The sequence below is a fragment of the Scyliorhinus torazame genome, chromosome 13 (assembly GCF_047496885.1).
Source record: "Scyliorhinus torazame isolate Kashiwa2021f chromosome 13, sScyTor2.1, whole genome shotgun sequence".
NCBI lineage: Eukaryota > Metazoa > Chordata > Chondrichthyes > Carcharhiniformes > Scyliorhinidae > Scyliorhinus > Scyliorhinus torazame.
In genome coordinates, this window is record NC_092719.1 from 137,038,747 (window position 1) to 137,063,714 (window position 24,968).

The 24,968-nt window shown below is 45.0% G+C and overlaps 1 protein-coding gene across 10 annotated transcripts in view; it reads left to right on the forward strand.

Moving 5' to 3' along the window:
• The window catches only part of chl1b (cell adhesion molecule L1-like b), a 1,336,546-nt gene that overhangs the window by 351,048 nt on the left and 960,530 nt on the right, over positions 1–24,968 (forward strand). Inside the window, exon 1 of one of the 10 annotated variants that reach the window (XM_072472187.1) lies at positions 12,487–12,542. The exons of the other annotated variants lie outside the window; for them this stretch is intronic. The gene's annotated coding sequence lies outside the window, so the exon portion shown is untranslated. Of the gene's footprint in view, positions 1–12,486; positions 12,543–24,968 lie in introns of those variants that run through there. 10 annotated transcript variants of the gene reach the window in all.

The following is a 24,968-nucleotide window of genomic DNA, read 5'->3' on the forward strand; positions in this document are numbered from 1 at the left end:
CTGACTGGCGCGGCTGCCAACCCCGCCGGCACCGGCCTAGCCCCTGAAGGTGCGGAAGATTCCGCACCTTCCGGGCGGCCCGACGCTGGAGTGGTTCACACCACTCCTCACGCTGGTACGGCCCGCTCCGCCAGTTAGGGGAGAATCCCGCCCTCTCTCTTTATCTTTTTCCCTGAACTGTATCTCCCTTTCTCTTTCTTTTTGTTCTGCTAGGGCTATTCTTTCTTTTCTCCTTTATTCTCTCTCCTTTTCTTTTTCCACTCTCTCTCTTTCTCTTTCTTTTTCACCCTGTCTCTTTCCTTTTCTTCTCTTTCGTATTCAAGCTGCTTTAATTCTTTCTCATGTTCCATTTGTTGAATTTGTAACTGAATATTTGCCATTTCTAATGAGTCAAACTGTATCTCAGGCAACTTTAAATGCATAGCCACCGCCATAATTACCTCATCTTTTTGCATTTTGTCAGGTAATGTTAACTGCAATGTTTTTGCCAAATCTAACAGTCTGCTTTTAGTCTCTGTCCGTAAAGTACTGCGTGTGACCGTCTCCACCCCCACACACTTCAGAGCCTCTGAAAGAGCCATTGTCCACAACACTCTCCCCACGTAAACTGGATTACCACACCTGAAAAGCTCACCCCTCACTGTCTTTAAGTTCACGAAGCCAATCCAGCAGATAGACTTTTATTCCCCTCGAGCCTCCAATTTATTATGGGCCAGGGTTTAGAAAACCCCATAGTGTATCATGGAGTTCACCTGACCCACAACTTTTAATAGATTGTGGTATGGGGAGCACACGGCCCACTCTACAGGTGTGATACAGCAGAAATGGAAAAGTATTTTTTAAAGCAAAACAATGTTTATTCTATGAACTCAAGTTAACCTTTTTAAAACATACAGTGAACATCTTAGCAATCATTAATTCAAATACACCCCCCAAAGCCGATAACACTAAGTAATCCTTTAAGCATTCCTTTTAACATCCATAAGACTTAAAAACATCTTTTCACAGAAAGACATCAGGCTTAACTTCACTACTGAGAACAGTTACCACATTGAAATCAGCAAAGCACAAGGGCTGGTTTAGCATAGGGCTAAATCGTTGGCTTTTAAAGCAGACCAAGGCAGACCAGCAGCATGGTTCAATTCCCATACCAGCCTCCCCGAACAGGCGCCAGAATGTGGCGACTAGGGGCTTTTCACAGTAACTTCATTTGAAGCCTACTTGTGACAATAAGTGATGTTCATTTCTTTTTCACTTTTCATTTCAAATGGTCATTCATAAGCTTGCAGAGATTCACACACATCCTGCTGTGACAGCAGCTTCTCCAGAACTAAAATGAAACCAAACCCATCCTGCAGCAAAAAGCCTAAAGCAAAAGTAAAAAGTTGACAGACAGCCCAGCTCCCCCCACTCTCTGACATCACTGCAGTAATAAACACCCATTTCTTAAAGGTACTCTCCCTACAGATATTTATATACACATCCATTTATAAACACCCATTTCTTAAAGGTACTCTCACATGACAATCCTTTGGAGCACTTCACACCACAAACTGTCTTCCAAAGCCCCCCCCCCACTTGGCTTTGATCCCCTCCATGGACACCCTGTCCTCCCCCAAAATCCTCCCATAAATCGCCGACACCTCTTTCCCCATTTCCCCTGCTGTCAATACCTCTTCCAACAATGAGGGGGCCCGAGCTCGGGAAGCTCTGAACCTCCTTCCGAGCAAAGTCCCGGAGCTGCAGGTACCTAAACCCTGCCCCTTGCTCAATGCATATTTCTCCCCAACTCTTGCAGCCTCGCAGAACGTCCCCCCAGGAGCAGGTTGTTTTAATACCCTGACCTCCCTCTCCTCCCATCTCCGAAACCTCCCATCAAGCTTCCTTGGCTGAAACCTATGGTTCCCCCTAATCGGCATCTCCCCTGACCCAGTTCCCAGCTTAAAGTGCTGCCTCAATTGCCTCCAGATCTTCAGAGTTGCCACCACCACCAGATTCCCAGAGTATTTACCCAAGGCCATCGGGAGCGACGCTGTTACCAATGTCCTCAACCCCGACCCCATGCACAGACTCTCCTCTATTCTAACCCACTGGGAAACCGCCCTCCAACCCGACTCCTCACCTTTTTGACATTCGCCGCCCAATAGTAATATAATAGATTCGGCCAACCACTCTGCCTGCCGCCCTCTCTGCAGCAGGACCACCTTCCTAATCCTGGCTACCTTCCCCCCACTTAGAAACGAGGTGATCCACTTCCTTAAAAAAGCCTTCGGCAAAAAGCCCGCAGGCACTGGATAAAAACAAAAATCGCGGCAGCATAATCATTTTAATGCCTGCACCCAACCTGCCAGTGACAAAGGAAGGCTATCCCGCTTACCAAATCTGCTTTCACCCTCCCCACCAAGCTAGTAAAATTCTACCTACAGAGACAAGTATGTTCCACCTTCCCACCCCCCCCGCGCCCCACTGTACCATTCCCTTCCACAGTCCTGAACTCCTTAAAGCGAAGACCAGAGGTTCTATCGCTATTGCAAATAACAGAGGGGACATAGGACACCCCTGCCAGGACCCCCAGTGCAGAGCAAAGTACCCCAAACTTATATTGGTTGTGCGGACACTCGCCCTTGATTCCTTATATAATAGCCGTATCCACTCTGTGAATCTCAGCCCGATCCCAAATCTTTCAAAAACAAAAATCAAATACCCCCATTCTACTCGATCAAATGCCTTTTCTGTGACCAGCGCAACCGCCATCTCTGTCTCCTTCCCCTCAGCCGGCATCATGATTACATTTAATAACCTCATAATATTTGAAAATAGCTGCCTTCCTGTCACAAACCCAGTCTGGTCCTCCCCTATCACCTTCGGGAAGCACCCCTCCAACATAGCCGCCAGTACCTTCGTTAATCTTTGCATCAACATTCAGTCGCGATATGGGCCTGTACGACCTATACTCTGTCGGGTCCTTATCTTTTTTTAACAAAAATGCGATTGAAGCTAAACCCAATGTCTGTGGTAGCACCCCCTTTCCTATTGCCTCCTCAAACATCTCCACCATCAGCGGTGCCAATATATCCTTAAATTTCTTGTAATACTCCACTGGGAACCCATCTGGCCCTGCCACTTTCCCCGATTGCATCCTCCAATTGCCTTCTTTACCTCCTGTTCCCCCACCGACCTCTCCAGTGTGGCCTAGTCTTCCTCCTCCAGCCTCGGACACTCCAATCTGTCCAGGAACTCCCGCATCCTCTGATCCTCCCCCGGCGGTTCCGACCTATACAAGTTTTCATAAACTTCTTTAACATCTTATTAATCTGGTCCGGGCAACCAGCAATTTCTTCTTCCTATCCTGCATCTGGACAATTTCCCTCACCGCCATCTCCCTCCGAACTTGGCTTGCCAACACACGCCTTACGCCTTCTTCCAATACTCATAAATCGCTCCCCTCACCTGCCTCAGTTGGCGCACCGCCTTTCCTGTGGACAACTGATCAGAGCTAGCCTGTAGCTCCCACCATCTGTCCAAAAGTGCATCCCCCACTACCTCCTGTCCACATCCAACATCTCACCTATCAGCCTTTGATACTCTTTCCTCCCTTCTTTATCCACATTAGCCTTAAATGATATCACCTCCCCCGCATAACTGCCTTCCGGGCCGCCCATATCACCATATGATACTTCCTCTGTACAGTTAAAGCCCACGTACACCTCAATCACCCTCCTTATCGTCTCACAAAAACTTTGGACCCCAGCAACCCCACGTCCATTCTCCATCCCAGTCTCTGCGGCATCCCCTTCTCCAGGACCATATCCACCCAACGCGGCGCGTGATCCCAAATTGCTATCGCCGAATAATCTGACGCCCTAACCCTAGCCAATAGCGCCTTCCCTACTACAAAAAAGTCTATTCTCGAATAAACCTTGTGAACTGATGAGAAAAATGAGAAATCCCACCCCTCGGGTGCAAGAACCTCCACGGGTCCACCCCTCCCATTTCCCTCATAAGCCCAGTCAGCACCTTCGCTGCCATCATTATAACTCCAGGCCCTCCCCACCCCATTGTTGCCATCAACCACCCCCCCTTCCCCCCCGCCTCCCTGAATCCCTCCATCCAATTCCTCTCGAAAACACCTCACCCAGTATAGGTCCCCTCCCCCCACTTTTCACACCTTCTGGGTTCATTGTAACCTGTTCGATCAGGCTACAATGGCTGCAGCCCCCCCCCCCCCCCCCCCCCCACCACACCTCTGTTCACTACCCAACCTGAGCTTGCTAGCGAGGAGGCCCCTGCCCAGGTCCACTCCCCACCAATCTCTTTCCCCCACACGGTCCCAGGAAAACAAAGAAATCCCCTTCAAACAAACAAACTTAGTGCAAACACACAAACCCCAGAAAACTGTCATTACAAAATCTCCCAACTCCTACCTCATCCAAATAGGCAACTTCACCTCATTTAACACATATAACAATGTGAAATAAAAAATAGAACAATGTCCTCAGTCCAAGACCAATTTTCAGTCCCATTTCTCACTTCTGACCTGGTCCTTCTGCCTTCACAAATGCCTCTGTCGCTTCCACTATCTCAAAATAACAGTCTTTAGAGTTGTAGGTCACCCTCAACTTATCTAGGTACACTACGCCAAACCGCACACCACTGTTGTACAGTGTCGTCTTCACTCGGCCGAAGGCTGCCTGCCTCCTCCCCAACTCCACAGTTAGGTTCTGGTAAATATGTATACCAGCTCCAGCCCACTGCACCTCCCGCTTCTGCTTCGCCCAACTCAGGACTTTCTCCTTTATGTGGTACCTGTGGAAACAAATAATCACCGCTCTTGGCGGCTCATTCGCCTTTGATTTGGGCCTCAATGACTGATGAGCCTGATCCAGTTCATACTGTGAGGGATCTTCCCCCTCCTCCAATAGCTCTGCCAACATCTTGGCAAAGTACTCAGTAAGCCTCAGGCCCTCCACCACTCCGGGCAGGCCCACGATCCTCAGATTTTGCCGCCTAGATCTGTTTTGCAGGTCCTCCACCTTCGCTCGCAGACGTTTGTTGACCTCCACCACCCTCTGCAGCTCCTCATCCAACAGGTTGAGCTGATCACTGTGTTACGACAAGGCCTCCTCCACTCCATTCAATTTCTCACCCTGCTCCTGCACCTCGGACAATGTCCTTGACATCGTCGCCTTCACCAGCACCTTCAATGCTGCCATCATCTTCTTCCTCATCACCTCCATGTGATTTGCAAACTGTTTCTTGAATTCCAAAGCCATCACCTCATCATCTTTTCTGCCGTGAACAGTGTGGCCCCACCCAACAACCCAGCCTCCGCCATTTTTCCAGTTAGCGAGCTGACCCTTTCGCTTGACAGCCCCTTCTACACGGTGGCTTTCCTTTGGTTTTTAGACATCCTCCTCCTTCCTTCTGTCTTCCTGTACTTATTTTTCAAAAACTTGCCCCTGGGACCGGGCATTAAATTCTAAAAAATTAAACCTCGAGCAGGAGCCACCCAAAGTGCGACTTCCTCCTACACGCCGCCACCGGAAGACGCAATTTATATATAGCGAATTAAATGACTTTTTATTTTGCAACATTGAAATATTCAGCTTCTGGCATAAACTCTGTCAGCATCTTTGTGGAGACCAATAACCTTTAAAAATAAATTTGAACTTCCAGTTCATAGCTGAAAGAGATATAAGAACATTTCACATTTTAGGACTTTTTTGATAACAAAATACGAAAAGACACTTGAATTAACACTATCTTTATGGGCAACTTGTACGTTAAGCCACAAACAACTGGGAAGCAGTGGTGTAGTGGTATTATCACTGGACTAATAATCCAGAAATGTCCTGAGGACTAGGGTTCAAATCCCACAAGGGCAGATTTGAACTCAATAAAAATCTGGAATTAAAAAGTATAATGATGACTGTGAAACCATTGTCGATTGTTGTAAAAACCCATCTGATCCTTTAGGGAAGGAAATCTGCCATCCTTAACTGGTCTGGCCTACATGTGACTCCAGACCCACAGCAATGTTGTTGACTCTGCAATGCCCTCCGGGATGGGTAATACATGCTGACCCAACCAGCAACACCCAAATCCCAGGAACGAATAAAGGAAAAAAAGCAATGTTCTTCTTTTTCTTTTAGCACAATTGAAAATTACACAGTCCTCTAAGTAGACATTCAATGACCTTGCAGGCAGTCTTAGCTCCCAAGGGTTTCTTCTTTTACTTTACCAGCTTGAGAGCTTTTAAATTCAGAACTGTCTTTCACAGTGAATTTTTTCCCTCAGAGATTCTCCTTTTGCAGAAGGTAGGCAAATTTTCCTGCCTTGTTTTAACTGCTTATGTCTATTTATCTTACTGCCTAAAGCTGCTCTCCTTCTCCCGGATCCCGGCAGACTAACCTTGTCTGTGTGTTTTCAAAGATGTCTTAAACGTTTCCACTCTCAAACCCGTTTCTATGGCAATGCGATTCACATGTATCCAGCTATAAATGCTGATCAGCTATTCTTGAGGCTCTCTTTTGCCTTGGAAGTAAATGGACCGTTTAAAGCACAAATGTTTACAACTCAACATTCTCAACACTTTTTTGGGACTTTGGAGACTCCCAGTCTACCCACTGTTAGCATACAAGCTAAACAACGTAAACAACTTGCACCTTCTTTCAGTAAAACAATTTGGGCCCTCTTTAATCTCTAACAAGCAAACTACCCAGATTTGCTGCTTGGCTGGCTTCAGAACAGGTCACATGAGCCCCTTAATTTGGTCTTAAATTAAAGACACAGTCCCAAAATATAATAATCTTTTTAACCTTTTAAATTGGAATAGCTCCAATTGCATAATCATTGAATGTTACCCATCGTCAGTGGAATTATCCCTATCTGTTCCTCTGCTGGTAACACAAAGCAAGAAAAAATGTATCTGACAAATAATTTATACTGGTTGTAATATTTTGAAAGTAAGTCAAACATGAGCCCATCGCAATTCCGAGTGATGCGTAATACAATTTGCCTGTGTGCAACAAATTTCATTGAAGATTTACTGTAATCTTTGTAATTTATTTACAAATTATGCTGCTTCAAGAATCTTCAATCATTAAACAAGTAAGTGGATGTTCACAGTCTCGGAAGCATATCTACTACAAACAGCAAGAACAGGGTGCAGCTTACAGGAGACTGTGTTCTCCTGCCAGAGCTGAATTGCTTCTGTTTTGGCCTGGCACTGGGAGTGGCACCTAGAAGCGATTCAGTGGCCCTTGCCATGCAAATCTATGCATGGTGGAGATTACAAATGATTCCGTTGGGAATCCCACTATCAAGCCACAATTTTTAGTGGTCGGCCTGATGGCGAGGTTCGGTGGCTAGCCCCCTCGCCTTCGCAACGCAAACCCTGCCCCTCGACAATATTTGTAATCATCTAGATATTATTGACAGCTCATGGCCACATAAAAAGCAGTTAAGTACATTCTGTTGAGAAGAAGAAGAAGTGAAGCACTTAGCTCCTAGATGTTTATAAACATCGCAGTTAGTCAGCAGGGTATTTGAGATACATTAAACCATGAAGGGAAATTAAAATAATCAATCCAGACAACTGGCTGTCTGGAAGTTGTCAATTACAGGCTACTAAAAGCTATTCCTCTTTGAAGTTAATAGAAGTCTTGCAGATCAAAGGATCTGAAGGGGTCTAAAGCCTTGTGATGTGGTTTTATTTATTTTATGTAGTAATAGCTGCTGCTTTCTAGACACCTGTCTGAGAATAAGGCACAGGTGAGTGAAAAACAGTGATTTATTCACCCTTTCTGCCTGGACTGCTCTTTCGCTTCCAGGCAGAGGTGACTGATGTATGGGGGTGGTTGTCTAATATGGAGGCGTTCCCTGTTATGGTCAGCTCTCTGATAAGGATGGTTCCCTGTTATGGGGGGTCCACTGTTACGGTGGGTTCTTTGATGTGGGGGAGTTCTCTGAAAAGGGGGTTCCTGTTACTGGGGGGTTCCATGATTTGTGGGTCCCTGTTGGGGGTCTGTTGGGGTTCTGGTGGATGTCTCCGGTAGGGGGGGGGGATCTGTTGAGGGGCCTCTAGCGGGACTCTGTGATGGGGGTCTCTGGTGGGGGGTTCTGGTGGGCGGGTCTCTGTTGGGAGGTCTCTGGTGGGGGGGATAGAATTTGCATTATAGGGGAGGGAGCCCTCCATTGGATGTTGGGGGCACCTCCCTTCAATACTTACCCCCTTGATCCACCGTGGGGTCCACTGCACCAGGGCCACACTTGGAAATACTTGTACCAATCCACACCCGCGTGAATCCCAGAGGCATGGTGAATACGGTGTCCAGCCCATTAATAGGATGCAAGTGGGACCTCGATGCCGTCGGCAGTGGGGAACCAGAGCATCAAACTCGGAGCTCTGATCCCACTTTTTCCCCGATCCTGATTCTCCACTGCACCAGGAACTCTCCTACTGGCGCCAAGCGGTGGAGAATCCAGCCCCAAGTATTGTCCCTTCGTCTTTCTCAATTTTCTTTTAATTTTATTGCATCTGTTTGCCAATGCCATTCACCACTTCTTGGTCAGAAGGGGATCAGTATGCAACCAGGTTTGAGTTTACTGTGAATGCTACTCTTGAGTCAGGTAAAATCAGATTGAGCTGTCCCTTCTATGTTTACCCTCAAAAAAAGCTCTCACCTTTGCTAATGGTTTCTCTGCCCTATCAGAAACGGTGAACATTTGTACAAAATCGCAAGTCCGTGTGCTATTCAGCACAACACATTGCACTGTTGCATCAGTACATTGATGCCCTAGCATGAAATGGATAATATTAAAGAGTGTTTTAAATTGTTATGCTGTCCTCTTTGGTTCAATTGGTTTAAGGCAGTTACAGACCAGATCGGTTCTGATTAATTGATCATGATTGAGGAGTAGATGATGCCATTGCCATAAGACCATAAGACATAGGAGTGGAAGTAAGGCCATTCGGCCCATCGAGTCCACTCCACCATTCAATCATGGCTGATTTCAACTCCATTTATCCGCTCTCCATAGCCCTTAATTCCTCGAGAAATCAAGAATTTATCAACTTCTGTCTTAAAGACACTTAACGTCCCGGCCTTCACCGCCCTCTGTGGCAATGAATTCCACAGACCCACCACTCTCTGGCTGAAGAAATTTCTCCTCATCTCTGTCCTAAAGTGACTCCCTTTTATTCTAAGGCTGTGCCCCCGGGTCCTAGTCTCCCCTGTTAATGGAAACAACTTCCCTACATCCACCCTATCTAAGCCATTCATTATCTTGTAAGTTTCTATTAGATCTCCCCTCAACCTCCTAAACTCCAATGAATATAATCCCACGATCCTCAGACGTTCATCGTATGTTAGGCCTACCATTCCTGGGATCATCCGGGATCATCAGCCCTAGGTGATCTTGGGTTAGGAAGGGGAAATTAATCCGGTTTCAACCCTGATTGCTTTTCAGCTTGCCTACCAGAAAGGTGCATTGCAGACATTTGATGAAGGCAAGGTCAGGTCTGGATGTTAATGGCCCTAACGGCCGATAATGCTGCAAGGCAGTCACCATTTGAACTCACATCATCACAAATGACTAATTTGATGAGTTGCAGGAAGATGAATGGTATCAATGGACGTATATTCTTCTGTAGTCCAATCAAAGGAGAAAATATGGTGGTAAAAGAACAGAGTCAGCTCTGGGAACAAATGCCTGAAAGAGAATTGCGTAACATTGCAAATCATCTGCTAAAATGTAACTGGGAAAACAACTATAAATTAAAAAGCTCTTTGACTATGTTAATTCTAGCTTTTGTGGAAGGATAGTCATAGTTTTATTTTGAACAGAATCATTCAGTTTATAAATTGCCAAAATTGGCAGTGTGGTGAACTAAGAATATCCATAATTATGGCAACATGCAGAGAAAACAGAATTAAATCATAATAAAAACAGGAAAGAAAACTTTGCATTTTGCAACACTTTTAATAGTCACTGGACTTCTCAAAGTGCTGTATGCCTAATTATGTACTTTTGAAGTGTAGTCACTTTTGTAATTCTAGAATTACAGCCAATTTCACACAGCAAACTCTGCCAAGGAGAAATTGATAATGATTAGATAATCAATTTTTGTGATGTCGATTGGAGGAATAAATATTGATCAAAATACTGGAGATACTCGTGCCAATGGACTTTTTACCTCCACTGGAGTAGGCTGGTGGGGCATCGGTTTAATGATTCGTCCAAAAGACAGCATTTCCATTTGTTCAGCATCTCCTTAATATTGTACTGGAGATTCAACCTGATTTTTGTGCTCAAGCCCTGGAATGACACAAATTATTTTGATAAAAGGTCATTGACCTGAAACGTTAACTCTCCACAACCACTGCCTGGCCTGCTGAGTGTTTCCATCATTTCCTGTTTTAAATTTTCAACGTGTGCGCAGTATTTTGCTTCTATATCAGGAAACAAAATCAAGCTTATTTTCCTATTGCTTTAATGGGACCATTAATTTGAATTAAGCTTGAGAATGTGGATGCAATTTCTGCTGCTTGCCTCCAGATGTATGACATTTGTTACACCATCGGATTAGTGTGATTTTCACTTTCTGTGAGCAAGTAATCAATTTTTAACAGCAGCTGTTGCTTGATGCTAAATTTATCTCTAATGATGTGGATATTGTTTGCAGAGGCTAATAGCAGATAGCAGCGGTTATGTGCAGAATATTAATAGAACAAATCTCTGACCATGTGTTATCTTTGCTTGCCTGTAAGTAAGAACACGTGAATGATACAATCTATCAACATTCTTCATGTATCTTAGCGTCAACAGGATATTGTCACATAATAAAGGGAAACACCATTGCACTTTCTGAGCAACCTTATCATTGGTTTCCCATTCAACATATCATTTACTTTCCTTGATAATCTTTATTTGATAATCTTTATTGTCACAAGTACGCTTACATTAACACTGCAATGAAGTTACTGTGAAAAGCCCCAGTTGCCACATTCCGGCGCCTGTTCGGGTACACGGAGGGAGAATTCAGAATGTCCAAATTACCTAACAACACATCTTTGTTGGAGGAAACCGGAGCACCCAGAGGAAACCCACGCAGACTCCACACAGACAGTGGCCCAAGCCGGAAATTGAACCTGGGACTCTGGCGCTGTGAAACAACAGTGCTAACCACTGTGCTAACGTGCCGCCCTACCAAATTTACCCCGACCAAATATGTCACAAGAAATTGCTCTGTTTGTGTTATACTTTTTGCCTATATTCTTGTGAAGTGTATTCAATAAGATAGTCTGTGATCATTGTAAATTTAACAGGTATATGTGGATTGGAGGTGTGGAAGTGTTTTAATATTGTCGCGACATATTCAGTGAATTAATAGTATTCAAACATTTTTATTTATTGAAATTAGTTGAGAATATTTTCCCTATTTATTACAAAGGAAGACTTAAAAACTTTATTTTAAAATGTTAAGCTTCTTAAATTGATAAACTAGATTGCATTTCCAATTTGGGGCATGAGGATGATTCACATTATCACCAGTTACACAAGTTTTGCTGCTTTGTAGAACATAATTACAAGCTAGTATATGAAGTATGTGTGAATTAAATTTCCAGTCTTGTGCAACCAGTTGTTTTGAGTGGTTGAACCACGACCGGAGTGGCGAAAAGTATGAATTTTTTTCAGTAATGAAGGCATCTTAAATAATTCTAGTTTTATTATCAATCACACATGAAAGATGATGTGATTGCTTTTTGAGTCCTTACTGCCAATATTGCACAACTTTGATATACAACTGTCACAGTTGAGGTTTTACGTATATGAGATATTGTAAAAAAAGCAAAAAAATTGAAGATATAAACAAACTATCGATAGAATCCATAGAATCCCTACGGTGCAGAAGGACGTCATTTGGCCCATCGGGTCTGCACAAACCCTCTGAAGGAGCACCCTACCTAGGCCCACTTCCCCACCCTATCCCTGTAAGCCTGTAACCCCACCTAACCTGCGCATATTTGGACACTATGGGGAAATTTTAGCATGGCCAATCCACCTCACTTGCATATTTTTGGACTGTGGGAGGAAACCCACGCAGATTCAGAGAGAATGTGCAAACTCCACACAGTCATCCAAGGCCGGAATCAAACCCAGGTGCCTGGCGCTGTGAGGCAACAGTGCGAAACACTGTGCCACTATGTCGCCATCAATAGAAAATATCTGTATGATCTGTATGTTGGGGAGATTTGGTGGTGGTGGTGGTGGTGGTGGGGAGGGGGGGGGGGGGGGGGGCTGGGGAGTTGTTGGGAGATAGCATCAGTCCATGGTAATGCGACCGTACAATCAACTGATGGATGTAACAATGAACCCTGTCATCCCTCATAAAATAACTGTAATATATATATTGTGTCTTTCAGATTGAAATGCGTTTTAAAATTGACTAATTAATTTTATCCTGAAAAATATTTTATACTTCAGGGAAGTAAAACCATACACAGTCTGTTCAGAGGTAGCTATTAATTTGGGAGGAGGTAAGTAGCTAGTTTGCAGTAGTACCATTTCTTATCTGTACTTAAAAGTTAATTGCATCTCACTTTTCCAAAAAGAAATTAATATGAGAAAGATACAGACAATTCTAAAACTCTCGAGGGTTGCTCTCAATCAGTTTGATCTGCAATTCAAGTGTGAAACGGATGTGAAACCAACAATTAACAAGAGGATGATGTGTGTACTCTTCAATCTCAATAGCAGAAGTGATTAATAACGTAATTGCTTTCCTAGTGGGAAACCACACTTTTGACCTTGTGTGATATATTCTGATGTACTGATGCAGTAAGGGTGGGTTTTGCATGTTTTGTCAGCTTAGTGTTCAATCTAGCTTTCAGCTATGTTTCAATTCCTGTAGTTGACATTTTGATATGTGGCAGGCAGGAACATCATCTTAGCCGCACATTACATTGCATCACAACATTTATTAATGGATATTTGCTTCTACAAAATACTTGTAAATTATTGGACAGCATTAGATATGCATCTGGAGAAGATATTTATGTGTTTGACGTTTTGCGATACATTTAAATTTATAATTCTTCACAGGATGAGGAAGTATACTGTGGCATTATTGAGTTCCTGGAATTCTTCCAGATATATTTTAAGAGTGGGCAGGAGTGAATGGTGAGCAGCCCATAACATTTCCAATGCACAATATTGTGGTTTTAAAAATAGTTGGTAATATTGAACAAAAATGGTAAAAAGTCTCTATCTGAAGTTAATATTCCTTGTCTATTACAAGGGGAATGTTGCTCTTTAGGTGGATTAAATGAGTTCAATTGTAAGTCATCTAATATTCCAAACAAAATACATTGAAATCCAGAAAATTAAAACAAGAGTGCCGATATCTGTAATCAATATAAGAACCCACAAAATAGATCACAATCTGGGTGTTTAAATAGTTTCTCTGGAGGGTGAAGTGTTTTTTTTCCTTCTCACTCTTTCAGAGTAACTATCTGGGTCAAACTAGCACAATTGTCCAGAGGAAGTTAGCACTTCTGGGCAGTTGCCGGGTAAACCCTCATGTGGGAACCTCCAAGAGGGATTCCCCAGCGCATCGTTGTGGTATCTCCTAAATGCGACGCTAGGCAACTAGGATGTTATGGACCAACAAGTTCTGTCTCTACATGACCTGTAGAAATGTGTTCTTTATTTCCCATTATTTGACATTAGCATCACTCTGTACCCTCTTTGCTTGCTTAAATCAACAAACTCAAGAGGGGCAAGAGATGGATTTCTCCCATCTGGGACTAAGTTCTAGGACGGTGCGGGACAGGCATGGGGACAAGGAGTATTTCCAACTGTGGAGGCTGACAGGAAACCAGGTCATATCATCTGGCACCAACCTCATTAATTATGCATCCAGGGGATAATGTCTTATTCCCCGGCGGGGACATTATTGCGCATGTCCCGCTGTCATTTTTAGGTACTATATTTAAGAGGCAACCAACATCACTGACCCACCGTCAAAAAAAGAAGATGGACCTCCTGAAGAAAGAAGATTCATCTTCAGGAACACTCTGAGGCTGGAAGATAACAATGAAACTGGAAGGTTGATCTGATTGATGCCCCCCCCCCCCACGCACACTGTTGTGGTGTTCCATGGTCCAGGGTCACTGGCAGCCTCTATTCTGTAGCCTCGAGACAGCCCAAGACATTCTTCAGGTAAGTCCCGACTGGCATGTTTCCTCCCTGGCGTTGCGGTCGCTGGGGTGTTATAACCCCAATGGAGGTCCCGGGATCAGGAAAATACGGTTTAAGACCATAGGATGTAGGAACAGAATTAGGCCATTCAGCCCATTGATTCTACTCTGTCATTCAATCAGGGCTGATATGTTTCTCGTCCCCATTCTCCTGCCTTCTCCCCAGAACCCCTGATTCCCGACTTCATCAAGAACCTGTCAATCTCTGTCTTAAAGACACTCAGTGATTTGGCCTTCACAGCCTTCTTTTAAGAACCTTTTTTAGTGTCACAAGTAGGCTTACATTAACACTGTTACTGTGAAACTCCCCGAGTCGCCACACGAGTGCGCCTGTTCGGGTACACTGAGGGAGAACACAGAATGTCCAATTCTGTTTTCCTCCCCCACATCACATATCACTACCGGTGCACAGAGCATATGGCAATATGTGAATGGATGTACATTCTACATGAACAAATAATGGGAAGTACTAATTGGAGAGCAACGTATTTCTATTAGTACAATTGTGAAAATAGTTGCTGTACTGATAATCTGGGTTTGGAGCTTCCATTGGTGGTAGGAAATGGATTGAAATACAGGGCTGGTTCCTTGGATCACACTCAAGCTGATAAGATTGGAGAGGAGAATTAACTGACTGAATGAAGTTCCTTTTTTCCTTGTCTGCAGAGGACACATAATAAAGAGTTTTAACAATCTCCATTAAAATACATGAAAATGTATAAAATTTATGACATGCAAATAAGCCATTCGGGCCAGCCAGTTGCTGTCAGCATTTGCTCGCCAGGAAAATCCTATTATCAGATCTCTTCAATTGCCTTTCCTTCATTTACCGATTAAATCTGGAACATTGAAATATTTTCTGCCTCAGTTCTGGAATTCAGTTTCTCAGCCTCACAACTCTGTGCAAGAATAAAGAGTTTTGCCAAGGCTCTTTCTAAATCTTACATTTAAATTTATGTCTCCTTCAAGACCCTCAACTTGATTGTTTCTAGTTTGGTCTCCTATCTTTTCATTTTTAAATTAACTGTGAATCTATTTCAATTAAAAAAAATAGTTTTGTATGTCTTCCGTCCTGCCCTTGTTAACTGGTGCTTGTGATAAGAACATACCAAAAATAATAGGAACAGAGAAGGTCACCCAGCCCCTGGAACCTGCTCTGCCATTGAGTAAGACCATGGCTGATTATTGCGCTGAACCTTTTTATGACATGAATCACAAACAAAATTATGACCAGACATTCTCCAATTTCTGATTGTCTGTTTGAAAGCAATTTATCGCTAATTTCTACAAATTTTTCACTCTGGGGCTAATGCTATGTGGAGGTGAAACAATATTTGGTGAACTGCCAACAAGTCCTCATTAATTGTGCTCCTGAATACCATCTGAGAGCAGTCTAGTGGCCACTCTCCCTCTCATTTTCCTTTTGTTCAACAGCAGCATAGCTGAGATTAGCAACGTGATAGAATTTAACCCAAACATGAATCGCACCATTCTGAAATGTGCAGGTGAACATTGACTTTCAGTTTATGTGATAAGTTGGCTGGATGGCATTCGTGGACAGTGCAAATTCAATTCCCGCACCGGCTAAGGTTGTCCATGAAGACCCCGGCTTCTGAACCTCGCCCCCTCGCCTGAGGTGTGGTGACCCTCAGGTTAAATCACCACCAGTCAGCTCTCCATCAAAAGGGGAGAGCAGCCTATTGTCCTTTGGTGACTATAGCAACTTGCACATGAATAGCAATGGTCTTTTTCATCTTTATATTCACCTTTAGTCGATCTTGGTGGCATTGCTCAGATAAGGGGCTGGATTCTCCGCAGCTTCGCAACGAAATCGCGAACGCGATCGGCCGGAGAATCGGCTCCGACACCGAAATTGGCGTTGACACCAGTTTGGCGTTGATTTTCGAGTCTCCGAAACCCCCAACACGCCAGAATCGTGGCGCCCACCACGCGGCCCAGATAATTGCGTGAGGTACCCTGACGGCCGATTCTCCGGGGCCGTTGTGATTCTGCGCCCTGGATGGGCCGAAGTCCTGACGTCATGGTTCTAACCACGTATGCAAATTCATGAAGCCGGTTTGCAACGGCGGGAGGAGGTAGGGGTTGGCGTGGGGGGACCACGGGCTCCAGAAAGGGACACGGCTTAGCCATTGCGGGGTGGCAGGGAGCGGCCTGCCAGGGTTGGGAGAGGGTCTGGAAGAGGGGGACAGGCTGAGCGGCCGGAGACCATCCACCATGACAGGGTGCTGCCCACGCAACGGACCCCATCACGGTGGCCATGTTGATGGGCAGCCAACCTGGGCACTGGGTCAGTGCAGGCTTCATGGCTGTATGGGTGGGTGCCGACCCCTTCCCTGGCCACCCCACCCAACTGGCAGCACCCACCGGGCCCAGGGCCACTCATGGTGTCATAATATCCACTCATGTATATAATGAGATGCAGACAGGCAGTGATTGACACACAGGATGACCAGTAAGCACTCAACACAGTGCAGTCAATCACCAGACAGGACACTACCACTATAAAGCCAGAGGGCACTAGGTTTCCCGCTTTCTCGGGACCCAGTCCCTGAGACAGTCAGAGTCCACGAACTAGCAAGTGCAAACACCATGCGGTAGCCAGTAAGTCTGGTCAGGCTACTACAAGGTCTCCAGCTAATTCAGTATAGTGTCGACCCACAGCTGAATATGTATATCAGTTCTATCGTTGAATAAAACAGTGTTGGATCTTCTCCAGTGTTAGACGTCTGTTTCTAGCTTCCCTGCATTGAGTGCAGTCCACATCGAACCTACCTGCCTAACACATCACATGGCAGGCCCCAGTGAGGGCAGAGCCATCAAATGGTGGCCCTGGCAGCAAGGACAGATGCCAGGAGCGGGGCACTAACGGGGCCAGGGTGGGAGGATGGCGTGGCTGGTGCTGCCAACTGGGGCATTGTTGTGAGGGGCCACAACCAGGCTGGTGGCGCGTCTCCGATCTCGGCATCGGCAACCTCACGCTCCTCGGGTCCTCCACCGATGCCCAGTGCCCTCTGCTCAGGCACGGTGCAGGGACACAGTTCAGGTGCTCCCCCTCCGGTTTTCTCCCGCTCCCTGCGGTTATGCGCGGACTTCTCCTGGGGGGGGCGGAAACACAAGCAGCAACAGTGTTAGACAGTCCAACGCGTGCAGCTCAGCGATTGGGTCATCGATAGCATCAGTGCACAGGGCACCCGGCCATTGCGGCTGGCATGGTGGGTGCAGCCATGTGGGTCAGGGCGGGGGTGAGGCCATCCCCCTGGGAGGGGGGGTGGGTCACATGTGTGGAAGGATAGGAGGCTTGGTGCCAGGGGCACAGTGCTGGGTACTCACCCTGGCGGCCCTGAGTAGGTCATGCAGCTTCTTCCTGCACTGCCCGGCTGACCTGGCCACCGACCCGACTGCGTTGACTGCCGCACCCATCTCCATCCACACACGCCGAACGATGAAGCCTTGTGTCCTGCGGCCGGACCTGGGGTACAAAACTATGCTCCTCTCCTCCACGGCATCCAGGAGGGTGTCAAGTTCGTCGTCTCTAAAACTTGGTGCGATTCGTCTGGCGCCCATCTTGCCTGCGATGGCTGTGTGTTGGGGGAGAATCTTATTCAGCTGCCACGGAGTCGCATTAATGACGCAACCCGTGTATCAGCGGCCGATCGGCGGCCGCTCCCTCAGGCGCTTCCCGCTGCGCCCATGCTGGCCCCTTGCGGGCCGCTGAATCAATGCACCTGGGGTCCCGATGACGCCGTCGTAAAACGCAACGGTTTTTACGATGGCGTCAACACTTAGCTCCATTATCGGAGAATCCCGCCCAAGATTTCAGCAACATTTTTTCACAAAAAAATAAATAAGTGACATTCCATATACGCTTAATTCTCTTTCAAGAAGCACCAACAGTAATCTCTTGTTTTTCAAAACTAAGGTGAGCTGAATGCAGTTGCTTCTTGACATCAGATAACATCAATACTAAGGGAATTCACCAACAGTAATATTATAGTTGTAATTTCCACTTTGAAGTGATATTTACCTGATAATTCTGTGCGAAATCAAGAGAAGACAAAGTAGTCGGAATCAGCATAGATGGTGCACAATTTGGCAGAGATTTGAGATTAACTGGAATCCCCGTGTTTTAAGATTAATTGATGGATGAGATGAATGGGATGAATGAAGAGAAAAGACTGCATTTTGGTGGGTTACATTATGGTTTGCATATCAATATTTCTCTTTATTAATTGTTTGGAAATGTTGATAATTTCATAATTTTTTTTTCTTTTTCTTTTTAAAATTTAAAGTGCCCAATTCTTTTTTTTCCCCAATTATGGGGCAATTTAGCATGGCCAATCCACCTACCCTGCGCATCTTTTTGGGTTGTGGGGGTGAGACCCACACAGACACAGGGAGAATGTGCAAACTCCACACGGACAGTGCCCGGCGCCAGGATTGAACCTGGGTCCTTGGTGCCGTGAGGCAGCAGTGCTAACCACTGCGCCACCGTGCTGCCCTAATAAATTGGATAACGTGAATTACAGAATCATGATTAAAAAATCTAAAGTGTAACAATGCTCAGCCTTTTAAAAATACTTCAATTCAATGACCTGTCCTATAGTATTCAGCTAGAAATAACACCCAAGCTTCCAATTTTAAACAAAGATATAAGTGCTGGATGGCTTCCCAATTGGGAGTATTAACTTCCTGTTGTCTCTGAGGCTTCACGCAAAAATGTTTTATTTATTAACTATACATTTCAATAACCCCATGCTAATTGTATTTTAATGCTATTTTCATATGAAGCACACAGTCGCAATTGAGCCTTATGTAGCATACTGAAATATTTTAAAGACTTGAATGAATTTTGCAGCCGCTTTACCTTCCATTTATTTGGATTGGTGAAATTTGTATTTGATAATGTGATAATTTTAACTGTTAAAAGCAATGAAGGCCGGATCCAACTTAGCCTAACCATTAAAATAATTGCCTATAATCAACTGACCGGTTTCAAGAGTTCAGTTCATTATTAGAATAAGAGTGAATTTGTTTAATTATTGTGTTCTTAAAAATTTTAATTACATCTTATTTATATATATATCACCAAAAATTATTTTTTTGAAATTTGCGCCACAAATTCTGTTCTTTTTCAGATGGCAGATTGATTTTCATTTAAAAAAACCTTCCCGCATTTGAAGAAAGTTAAATGTATTGTATTAGCTTTATCTATGATTTTAAGTTATGAATACATAGCTGGACAACATCAGCATGCGTATTGGGTGCAGTGTGCAGAGAGATAACATTGTTGAAGCCAATGCACACACGACTGGGCATCGCTTTCATCCAGATATCCTAGAGGTTTGTATAGTAATTGCCATTCATCTCAGGTCGCTGCTGTACTGGTCAAGGCAGCATTGACACATTTTAGGTTAGTAATGTACCTGTGGAGTCACATTGTAATTTCATTGGTAACACATTGGAATTAGCTAAATGCTGCAGGTAAAATAAAAGGCAAAATTTTCCATTTGGGAGATTAAGGGTGTGATCAAAGCAAATATGTCCCATAGTGAGTGTGTTTAGCTGTGTGTTCTGAAAACACAATGCTAGCGCGACTCCGGATAAATGTGGGGCATCGGCAGGGAATGCGCGGCCAAGGCCACATTTAGTTACATTCCCTGTACTGAGGAGCCTCGTTCATCAAAGGTCCTCAGAACAGGGAGAGATTGAGACGCGATTTTTAAATAGTTCCCAATCTCTTGAGCACCGATGCGACCACAGCATTTTGTCTCTCGTTGACCTAGGGTACCTCATCGTCTCCTTGCGGAGAAAGTTTTTGATGAAAATGAGATGAAATGAAATGAAAATCGCTTATTGTCACAAGTAGGCTTCAAATGAAGTTCCTGTGAAAAGCCCCTAGTCGCCACATACCGGTGCCTGTTCGGGGAGGCTGTTACGGGAATTGAACCATGCTGCTGGCCTGCCTTGGTCTGCTTTCAAAGCCAGCGATTTAGCCCTGTGCTAAACATTTTGTGAAAGTCAGAGCTCCTGTCTGTTCGGTAGTTCCAGCCTCTCCGTCTGCTCGCCCAAGGTTGGCATGTCAAATTTAATGGAAAAAGGACAGTGCAGCACTCCCTCAGTATTGCACTGACATATCAGCCTAAAATTATGTGTGACTCTCATGTGGCTCAAGTCCACTTTTAACTCAGATGTAGGAGTGCTGCCACTGAACTAATATTTCAAGATAACTTTAAGAATATCTGTTCCATATGAAGGCCCTGCCTTCTCAATCTTGGCCCTCACTTGAGGTGTGGTGATCCTCAGGTTAAATCATCACCAGTCAGCTCTCCCCCTCAAAGGGGAAGCAGCGTATAGTCATCTGCAAGTATGTTGACTTTATCTTACCTTACATAGTGGTGCATAGTACAGTCCAGAATCTCACGAATTTGCTTCTTTTAACCTCTCTTTTGCTTCTGCTTCAAGATATGTACACCTCTATTCCAAGATCTTTCTGATCATCCACTCTATTGAAATTCTTAGGGCTACATTTTCCTTCACAAGGCTACCTGTTTTGGAGAAGGGCAAATATGGTGGGAGGCAGACATACTTATTCCCTGATCCTACGTCCACTGGTCAAAATGTGTATGGGGATCTCAGCTGACTCGTACTTGATTGCTGCATTTAAGTGACAATGAGGGGAGGCCTCAGGATCCCAACCAATTTCCATGCCTTTCCAATACGCACTGCAAACACCAAATAGGACCACTTAGCACTGGGAAGACTGCCCAGTAACTGAATGAGGTGAATGTGACCTCAATTCAAACTCTACTACCCTCAACAATTCCAGGACCTGAGATTTGGGATCTTTGAGAAACATTTTATTTTAATTTATTGCAAAAACCTTCAGGAGGTTTCTGCCACCTTTTAACCCATGCTCGATTCCAATCCAGAATACCGGGAAAAATAACAATGAAAGGAAATTAATTGAAAGGAAAGAACCTTAGTTAGGCCACACTTGGAGTATAGTGTTCAATTCTGGTCGCCACACTACCAGAAGGATGTGGAGGCTTTAGAGAGGATGCAGAAGAGATTTACCAGAATGTTGCCTGGTATGGAGGGCATTAGCTATGAGGAGCGGTTGAATAAACTCGGTTTGTTCTCACTGGAACGACGGAGGTTGAGGGACGACCTGATAGAGGTCTACAAAATAATGAGCGGCATAGACAGAGTAGATAGTCAGAGGCTTTTCCCCAGGGTAGAGGGGTCAATTACTAGGGGGCATAGGTTTAAGGTGCGAGGGGCAAGGTTTAGAGTAGATCTACGAGGCAAGTTTTTTACACAGAGGGTAGTGGGTGCCTGGAACTCGCTACCGGAGGAGGTGGTGGAAGCAGGGACGAGAGTGACATTTAAAGGGCATCTTGCCAAATACATGAATAGGATGGGAATAGAGGGATACGGACCCAGGAAGTGTAGAAGATTGTAGTTTAGTCGGGCAGCATGGTCAGCACGTGCTTGGAGGGCCAAAGGGCCTGTTCCTGTGCTGTACTTTTCTTTGTTCTTTGTTCTAAATATTCCAGAAATAGTCGGGCTTAGCTTTCCTTTCGGGCAGTTCCACCCACAAAGGTGGGAGAGGTTTGGACTTGCACGCACTGCACTAACCTCCACTCAACTCCCACTCACCCTACGATTTCCTTAGGTTGGGGGCCATTAAACATGGAAGCTGTGAACTTGTTAAGATCTTTGCTCAAATGAAGGCTCTGGGCAGGGTGATACCTTGGCATTCTGATGCTATCCGGGCACCTTGGTGCTGCCAGCCTCGCACCCTGGCAGTACCACCTAGACATCCTGGCAGCCACCTGGGTGCCATCCTGGCACTGCTGGGATGCCCAGGTGGCACTGCCAGGCAGGAAGGGACATTGTCAGGGTGCCAGGTTGGCAGTGCCAAGGTGCCCGGATGGCATTTTTCCCACACCGGGGATCGGGCCCAGGGGTGCCCTGCCAATGTGAGGAGGGGGGTGGCTCGAGGAACCTCTTATAGATGAGTTGGTGCGCGGGGAGTCCGGGGGCCGCGTCGGGGGGTTGAGAAATCGGTGGTGCCCCAATCTCCTCTTCCACTGATGAGCGGAGCTCCTCAGTGCAGGAAATGATGCTAAATGCGTCTTCATGGGGCGTTCCCTACTGGAGCTTGAAAACACAGCAGAGTGTCGGCCAGGAGCGAGCCCTCTAATCCCACCCAGAATGCATTATTTTTTTTGCTGAGATCGCGCCCGCTGTTTTGTTTGCATTTAAGTTGACAGCAGATCTCCTCCCATAATCCTTCTTTGCCTTCATTTTCACCTTGTATAATAGTGTTTTTATCTCCTATCTTTATCATATTCATCTTTTAGGATTACATTTTTATTCTAACCTGTAACTTGACAACCTCATGTTGAGGTTTACCTCACCGCTGATCTGCTGTTTGATGTGCCATTTGTTCAAGTGATTAATTTGGGTGCAGCCTACTTTGATACCACTTAAATCAGCTAATTGGTAGTCCAAAGGTTGGTATGTTCATTTATTTCCAATGCAAACATAATTAGGTTATGGTCATTATTTCTGAAATGTTCTTGCTTCAAGTGATTTACATGTCCTGCTTCACCATCCTGACCGTGATGAGACAAAGCAGCCTTTCTTGTTTAAGCATCATACTGATTGAGGAAACTAGGACAATTGAATCCCCCAATAATTGTAACGTTATCACAGCAAACCTCTATAATGCAAACACCGAAGATCATACCAGTTATTTTACCTATTCTCATATGCAGGCAGACTCTGTATTCTCAACACCATCTAATAAAAGGGTAGGCATACTTGCTTTTCTTCAATCACACGATCACTGAAAACTTTATTGACAATTGCTGCAACAATGACTTGTATTTATATTGCATCTTTAATACAGTCAAACACCTTTATGGACTTCACAGCAACATTATTTTTTTTAAATTTCGATTACCCATTTATTTATTTCCCAATTAGAATCATAGAAGTTTACAGCATGGAAACAGGCCCTTCAGCCCAACCAGTCCATGCCGCCCAGTTTTTACCATTAAGCTAGTCCCAGTTGCCCGCACTTGGCCCATAACCCTCTATACCCATCTTACCCATGTAACCATCTAAATGCTTTTTGAAAGACACAATTGTACCCACTTCTACTACTACCTCTGGCAGCCCATTCCAGACACTCACTACCCTCTGAGTGAAGAAATTGCCCCTCTGGGCCCTTCTGAATCTCTCCCCTCTCACCTTAAACCTATGCCCTCTAGTTTTAGACTCCCCTACCTTTGGGAAAAGATGTTGACTATCTACCTTATCTATGCCCCTCATTATTTTATAGACCTCTATAAGATCACCCCTAAGCCTCCTACGCTCCAGGGAAAAAAGTCCCAGTCTATCCAGCCTCTCCTTATAACTCAAACCATCAAGTCCCGGCAACATCCTAGTAAATCTTTTCTGCACTCTTTCTAGTTTAATAATATCCTTTCTATAATAGGGTGACCAGAACTGCACACAGTATTCCAAGTGTGGCCGTACCAATGTCTTGTACAACTTCAACAAGACGTCCCAACTCCTATATTCAATGTTCTGACCAATGAAACCAAGCATGCCGAATGCCTTCTTCACCACCCTGTCCACCTGCGACTCCACCTTCAAGGAGCTATGAACCTGTACTCCTAGATCTCTTTGTTCTATAACTCTCCCCAACGCCATACCATTAACTGAGTAGGTCCTGGCCTGATTCGATCTGCCAAAATGCATCACCTCACATCTATCTAAATTAAACTCCATCTGCCATTCGTCGGCCCACTGGCCTAATTGATCAAGATCCCGTTGCAATCCTAGATAACCTTCTTCACTATCCACTGTGCCACCAATCTTGGTGTCATCTGCAAACTTACTAACCATGCCTCCTAAATTCTCATCCAAATCATTAATATAAATCACAAATAACAGTGGACCCAGCACCGATCCCTGAGGCACACCACTGGTCACAGGCCTCCAGTTTGAAAAACAACCCTCTACAACCACCCTCTGCCTTCTGTTGTCCAGCCAATTTTGAATCCAATTGGCAACCTCACCCTGGATCCCGTGAGCTTTAACCTTCTGCAACAACCTACCATGCGGTACCTTGTCAAAGGCTTTGCTAAAGTCCATGTAGACAACATCTACTGCACTGCCCTCATCTACCTTCTTGGTCACTCCCTCAAAAAACTCAATCAAATTTGTGAGACATGATTTTCCACGCACAAAGCCATGCTGACTGCCCCGAATCAGTCCTTGCCTCTCTAAATGCTTGTAGATCCTGTCTCTCAGAATACCTTCTAGCAACTTACCTACTACAGACGTTAGGCTCACCGGTCTGTAGTTCCCAGGCTTTTCCCTGCTGCCCTTCTTAAACAAGGGCACAACATTCGCCACTCTCCAATCTTCAGGCACCTCACCTGTGGCTGCCGATGATTCAAATATCTCGGTTAGGGGACCCGCAATTTCCTCCCTAGCCTCCCACAACATCCTGGGATACATTTCATCAGGTCCCGGGGATTTATCTACCTTGATGCGCTTTAAGACTTTAAGGGGCAATTTAGCGTGGCCACCTAACCTGCACATCTTTGGGTTGTGGGGTGAAAACCACGCAGGCATGGGGGGAATGTGCAAACTCCACAAGGA